Source organism: Hyperolius riggenbachi, chromosome 8 (genome assembly GCF_040937935.1).
Source record: "Hyperolius riggenbachi isolate aHypRig1 chromosome 8, aHypRig1.pri, whole genome shotgun sequence".
NCBI lineage: Eukaryota > Metazoa > Chordata > Amphibia > Anura > Hyperoliidae > Hyperolius > Hyperolius riggenbachi.
The window spans coordinates 75,819,943-75,825,942 of NC_090653.1; positions in this window are offsets into that span (position 1 = coordinate 75,819,943).

Below are 6,000 nucleotides of genomic sequence, written 5' to 3' on the forward strand. Positions count from 1 at the left end.
AAACGCAATAAAATAAGGTAGTATCACATTTACGGTACTTTGTCATTTTTTTGCGTTCCCATTGACTTCATGCAAACGTAGGAAAAATGCTGCAATCACGGTACCCTGCAGTCAGCAAAGCACTAGCAAATCTCATGTGATTCAATTTTCAGATTGAAATGCAATCAGTTGCAAAGGGCTCTGAAGGCCGAGGGGAATGCTCCGACCTGTGTGCACCCAGAATTATTAATGGACTAGCAGCCACAGTAGCCATGCTATGCTTCACAAACAGGAGTATTTAACTTGGCAAACAGAGCTTTACACTCAGCAAACAGTGAGGTGACAGGGTGTGGGGGTGGGGAGTAGCAAGGGCAGGTGGTTCAAGGGGGATGCCAAAGGGAGTTTGAAGCTAGCTCCAAACTACATCACAGCCACAATGGTGATAGTCACAGCAGATCCAATGTGCGATCTACTGTGTCTGTCCTTGTATTCGTGATATCCATTGCAACGGACATGTCATAGATACCATTGCTACAGGGTCATTTGTAGGCATTGACAAACTAGGGAGGGAGGTGTAACGATTGTGGAATTCCCTCCGTGATCAGCGCACAAGACGTGCGCTGACACTGCGGAAATCCTCCACAAGCATGTAATTTGAGGGAACCCAGCAAAAGGTGCAATGCACCTGTAGAGGGAAATTCCTGTCGACAGGTGGAGCTGTGGAGTGCAGAGGAACAGCTCCTCTGCCCTGCCACAGACGCTAGACAGGAATTGTACGAAGGGAAGAAACGCAGGGCAAGATAGCCCTGAAAGAGAGAGATCAAAGGGACAGAGGGTATGTGTGTCCACCAAACTAGTCGCCACCCTGCAACGATGAACACAAAACCATGAAGACAAAGTGAGAAGGCAATCGCCAGAGATGGCGATTGCTAACAGCGACACAAGATCGAATAAGCACAGATGAGGAATGTATGGATGGCCACCAATCTATCCGCCAACCTGCGACAGTGGACACACAACAGAAGAAACCAAGTGAGAACGTAATCGCAAGAGAAGCGATTGCGGAAGAGAATGAGCACATGGACAGATTGTATGTGTGTGCACCGAACTAGTTGCCAACCCGCGCCGGTGCACACACAACAGCAGATATGAAGTAGGAACGCAATCGCGAGAGAGGCGATTGCCAGAGGTGACACAAGGCTACAGCAAGGCAGAGCACGAGAGTAGCAAAGGCACAGCAAATCATACAATGATAAGATAAGGAAAATAACAAACGCTAACTAAACGCGAACACCGCACTCATTCGCAACAGTGCATGCATTTATGCGCGGTCCCCACGTGATAAGCACAACAGAGACAAGCACTCCTAACTAACCACCGACAGACAAACATAAAACAGAGGACGCGAGCGCTTGGTTAACGGTTACCTCACCGAGCCTCCAGCAAGCGTTCGTACAAGACAAAACAGATACACGAAAACAGGAATACGTAAGAGATACGATCCACTGCTCTTTCCGTCAGAGCGAGTGCGATCCAAGTAAGACAACAACAGAACAGAAGGGCCTACCAGTAACAACCGCTGCTCTGGTTAGCACCCCACAGACAGACAGAACAGGCAATACAAATAATGCAATCCTGACTGCCCTAGCAAGGATGCCTAGTGCAATCCCTGAGAATTACTCTAAGCTAATCTTAAACAAGAAGTAAGGCTGACACTCAGGAGTGTCTCACAGGACTAACCCTTATGACCAGCTAAGGAGTCTGGGAAACATAGCTCTTTATAGAGCAAGCCTACAAAGGATGTGGCTAGTCAATCTGCATGACAAACGTATGCAAATTCCTCAGCAGCAAGCTGCACAACTGACAAAATGTCTCTCTTCCAGAGACCTGCAGAATGCAGACCTGAACAGTGGTCAAAAGGCTGCCTGCCTGCGCAGGCAGCCGAGCGGATCCTCACAGTACCCCCCCCCCCCTCTAGAGTCGTATTGTAGACGAGCCTCTAACCTGATATTTGCAAAAGACTCTAACTGAAGACTCATGAAGGTCAGGACAGCCCAGCAAGGCCCAATTCCAGAGTCAGCCCACCCGAAACCGACCTCATCGGAAGGAGAAGCCACCGAAACATGCCCATCAGCACCACAAGTCTCAGTGTGACACCCATCAGGACTGTGAATGCCAGAGAAGAAGCCATCAACACTCAGGAGTGTCTCACAGGACTAACCCTTATGACCAGCCAAGGACTCTGGGAAACATAGCTCTTTATAGAGCAAGCCTACAAAGCATGTGGCTAGGCAATCTGCATGACAAACGTATGCAAATTCCTCAGCAGCAAGCTGCACAACTGACAAAATGTCTCTCTTCCAGAGACCTGCAGAATGCAGACCTGAACAGTGGTCAAAAGGCTGCCTGCCTGCGCAGGCAGCCGAGCGGATCCTCACAGGAGGGAGGGAGGGAGGGAGGGGGACTACCTCTCTGGCAACCTGTACTTAAGCAACTAAACTGGCTACCTATACTAGGCTTGAGGGGCAACTAACATGGCTACATATACTGGGTTTGGGGGCAACTATATTGGCTACCTATACTGGGCTTGGGGGGCAACTAACATGGTTACCTATACTGTGCCTGGAGGCAACTATACTGGCTACCTATACTGGGCTTGGGACAACTATACTGGCTACCTATACTGGGCCTGGGTGCAACTAAACTGGCTACTTATACTGGGCCTGGGTGCAACTAAACTGGCTACTTATACTGGGCCTGGGGGCAACTAAACTGGCTACCTATACTGGGCCTGGGGGCAACTATACTGGCTACCTATGCTGGGGGGAAACTATACTGACTACCTAATGGGGCACCTACCTGGCTAACCTATACTGGGTTCAACTACACTGCCTTTATTGGGGGCAACTATACCTGGCTGACCTATACAGGGGCACCCATACCTGGCTACCTACCTACCTATACTGAGGGTGTTTTTTTTTCTTTTCACTGGTTGCACTGCAGCTATAATGTGCGGTGCAAATTGTGGGGTGCTGTGCGATCATTCCAAATCAGGGGGGAGCATCCTCACAAGTTTTCCTCAGGCAGTAAAAAATCTAGACCTGGCCCTGATTAAGCAGTAATTGTTTTCAGTTTAGTCTGTTTTGATTTTTGCATTTCTGAACTATATAGACCCAGGCTGTACATAAACAGTATAATGACTTTATAAAGTGGTTACACACACCGCATAACAGTTATAGGAATGGTTTGTATGAGTTCAATGAGTTTGGGTTGTTGAGGTGTATCTAACCTGCTAACAATGTATTTTTTGTAGACAGACTTGTTTTGAGAAATAACATAATTTCTGTATATAATTTATCAATTTGGTATTGGCACCAGCAAAACAAATTAATTTGGATTGGGAAGTGGAAGGTTAAAGAGAGGATCTGTAAGAACCCCCCCTCCCCCCTGGGGGGGGGGGGGGTTACTCACCTCAGGAAGGGCAAGCCTCTGGATCCTACTGAGGCTTTCCCCATCCTCTCAAGCCCCTGGGATCCAGTGCTGGCTCACCAGAAAAACAACAGCTGACAAGCACATCGGCTGCGGTGCAGACACAGTAATGCCTGCAATACTAATCTTCTCCAGCACAGGTGCAGGAGCGGATTTCTGCCTGGGCCCGAGCGGATCCGCTCTGCTGTGCAGGTGCGGGTTGCTGCTACTGAACCTGAGTGGGATCACGCTAGGCAAATATTTATGTCAGGATCTCTTGTGTAGCATGTTCTGTCGATTGCAGTGGAACTGCAACCGGGCAGTTCTGACTTATCTGCTTGCATTCGGTTGCGCATATGCAATAAGTCTCATTGTCATTTGCAATCACTGCTGCAGGAGTTCAAGAGGCTGAAGCAAGCTGGCGCTGGCTCCCACCACCACGGTGCCACAGGCCACTGCTGCTGATACCACCACCTATACTCAACCCAAAACACAATTGCGGTGTCATTTTTTGGAGGTGTCTGGGCTGAAAACTGTCATGTCCCAGTTGTGTGATTGGACTTTGGACACAATGTGGGCTGCACGACCGCTGTCTGGAAACTAGTCCTGATATTAATTGACAGCTTTTTTTTTTTTTTTTCATTTTATGTCCACCAAATAATAAATTAGTGTTTCCCTTTAAAAAAAAACATGATGCTGCATGCATCATTTACCCTAAAAACCCTTTTTTAAAGCTATTTAAAGGGCACTTACGTTTTTTTTATCCGGATACCCGAATAGGTCAGGTATCCGCGGGTAATTTGGGTGGATATCCGAATTCACTCAGATATCCGCTAGGTTGCATCCGGATATCCGACTCGGATCCGGGTATCTGGGTACCCGGATCCGGGCGGGTTTTAAAAAGTACTAACCGAGCAACCCTGATCGTACATTTACTGATATTCTATGCAGTGCAGGGCCGGCGCTACCATAGAGGCAAAGGAGGCAGCTGCCCCAGGGCCCCAGAGCTTGTAGGGGCCCCCAGTGGCTACAAGAGGAAAAAAACATTTTTTTCAAATCGGCCTTATAGTTTTTGAGAAAATCGATTTTAAAGTTTCAAAGGAAATAAAATACACATTTAAAAACCCGCCGACTTTAATTGTTAATAGCAAATCCACCTTAAATTCTAGAAACCCTACATTTGCAGGATATGTTAAGGAGATCATTGGGAATAAGAGGAAAAAAAACAATTTTTCAAAAAGACCTTATAGTTTTTGAGAAAATCGGTTTTAAAGTTTCGAAGGAAAAAAGTATACAGTGGTGTAAAAAACTATTTGCCCCCTTCCTGATTTCTTATTCTTTTGCATGTTTGTCACACTTAAATGTTTCTGCTCATCAAAAACCGCTAACTATTAGTCAAAGATAACATAATTGAACACAAAATGCAGTTGTAAATGATGGTTTTTATTATTTAGTGAGAAAAAAAACTCAAAACCTACATGGCTCTGTGTGAAAAAGAAATTGCCCCCTGAACCTAATAACTGGTTGGGCCACCCTTAGCAGCAATAACTGCAATCAAGCGTTTGCGATAACTTGCAACGAGTCTTTTACAGCGCTCTGGAGGGATTTTGGCCCACTCATCTTTGTAGAATTGTTGTAATTCAGCTTTATTTGAGGGTTTTCTAGCATGAACTGCCTTTTTAAGGTCAAGCCACAACATCTCAATAGGATTCAGGTCAGGACTTTGACTAGGCCACTCCAAAGTCTTCATTTTGTTTTTCTTCAGCCATTCAGAGGTGGATTTGCTGGTGTGTTTTGGGTCATTGTCCTGCTGCAGCACCCAAGATCGCTTCAGCTTGAGTTGACGAACAGATGGCCGGACATTCTCCTTCAGGATTTTTTGGTAGACAGTAGAATTCATGGTTCCATCTATCACAGCAAGCCTTCCAGGTCCTGAAGCAGCAAAATAACCCCAGACCATCACACTACTACCACCAAATTTTACTGTTGGTATGATGTTCTTTTGCTGAAATGCTGTGTTACTTCTACGCCAGATGTAACGGGACACGCACCTTCCAAAAAGTTCAACTTTTGTCTCGTCGGTCCACAAGGTATTTTCCCAAAAGTCTTGGCAATCACTGAGATGTTTTTTAGCAAAATTGAGAATGTGCCTTAATGTTCTTTTTGCTTAAAAGTGGTTTGCGCCTTGGATATCTGCCATGCAGACCGTTTTTGCCCAGTCTCTTTCTTATGGTGGAGTCGTGAACAATGGCCTTAATTGAGGCAAGTGAGGCCTGCAGTTCTTTAGATGTTGTCCTGGCGTCTTTTGTGGCCTATCGGATGAGTTTTCTCTGCGCTCTTGGGGTCATTTTAGTCGGCCGGCCACTCCTGGGAAGGTTCATCACTGTTCCATGTTTTGCCATTTGTGGATAATGGCTCTCACTATCGTTCGCTGGAGTCCCAAAGCTTTAGCAATGGCTTTATAACCTTTACCAGACTGATAGATCTCAATTACTTTTGTTCTCCTTTGTTCCTGAGTTTCTTTGGATCTTGGCATGATGTCTAGCTTTTGAG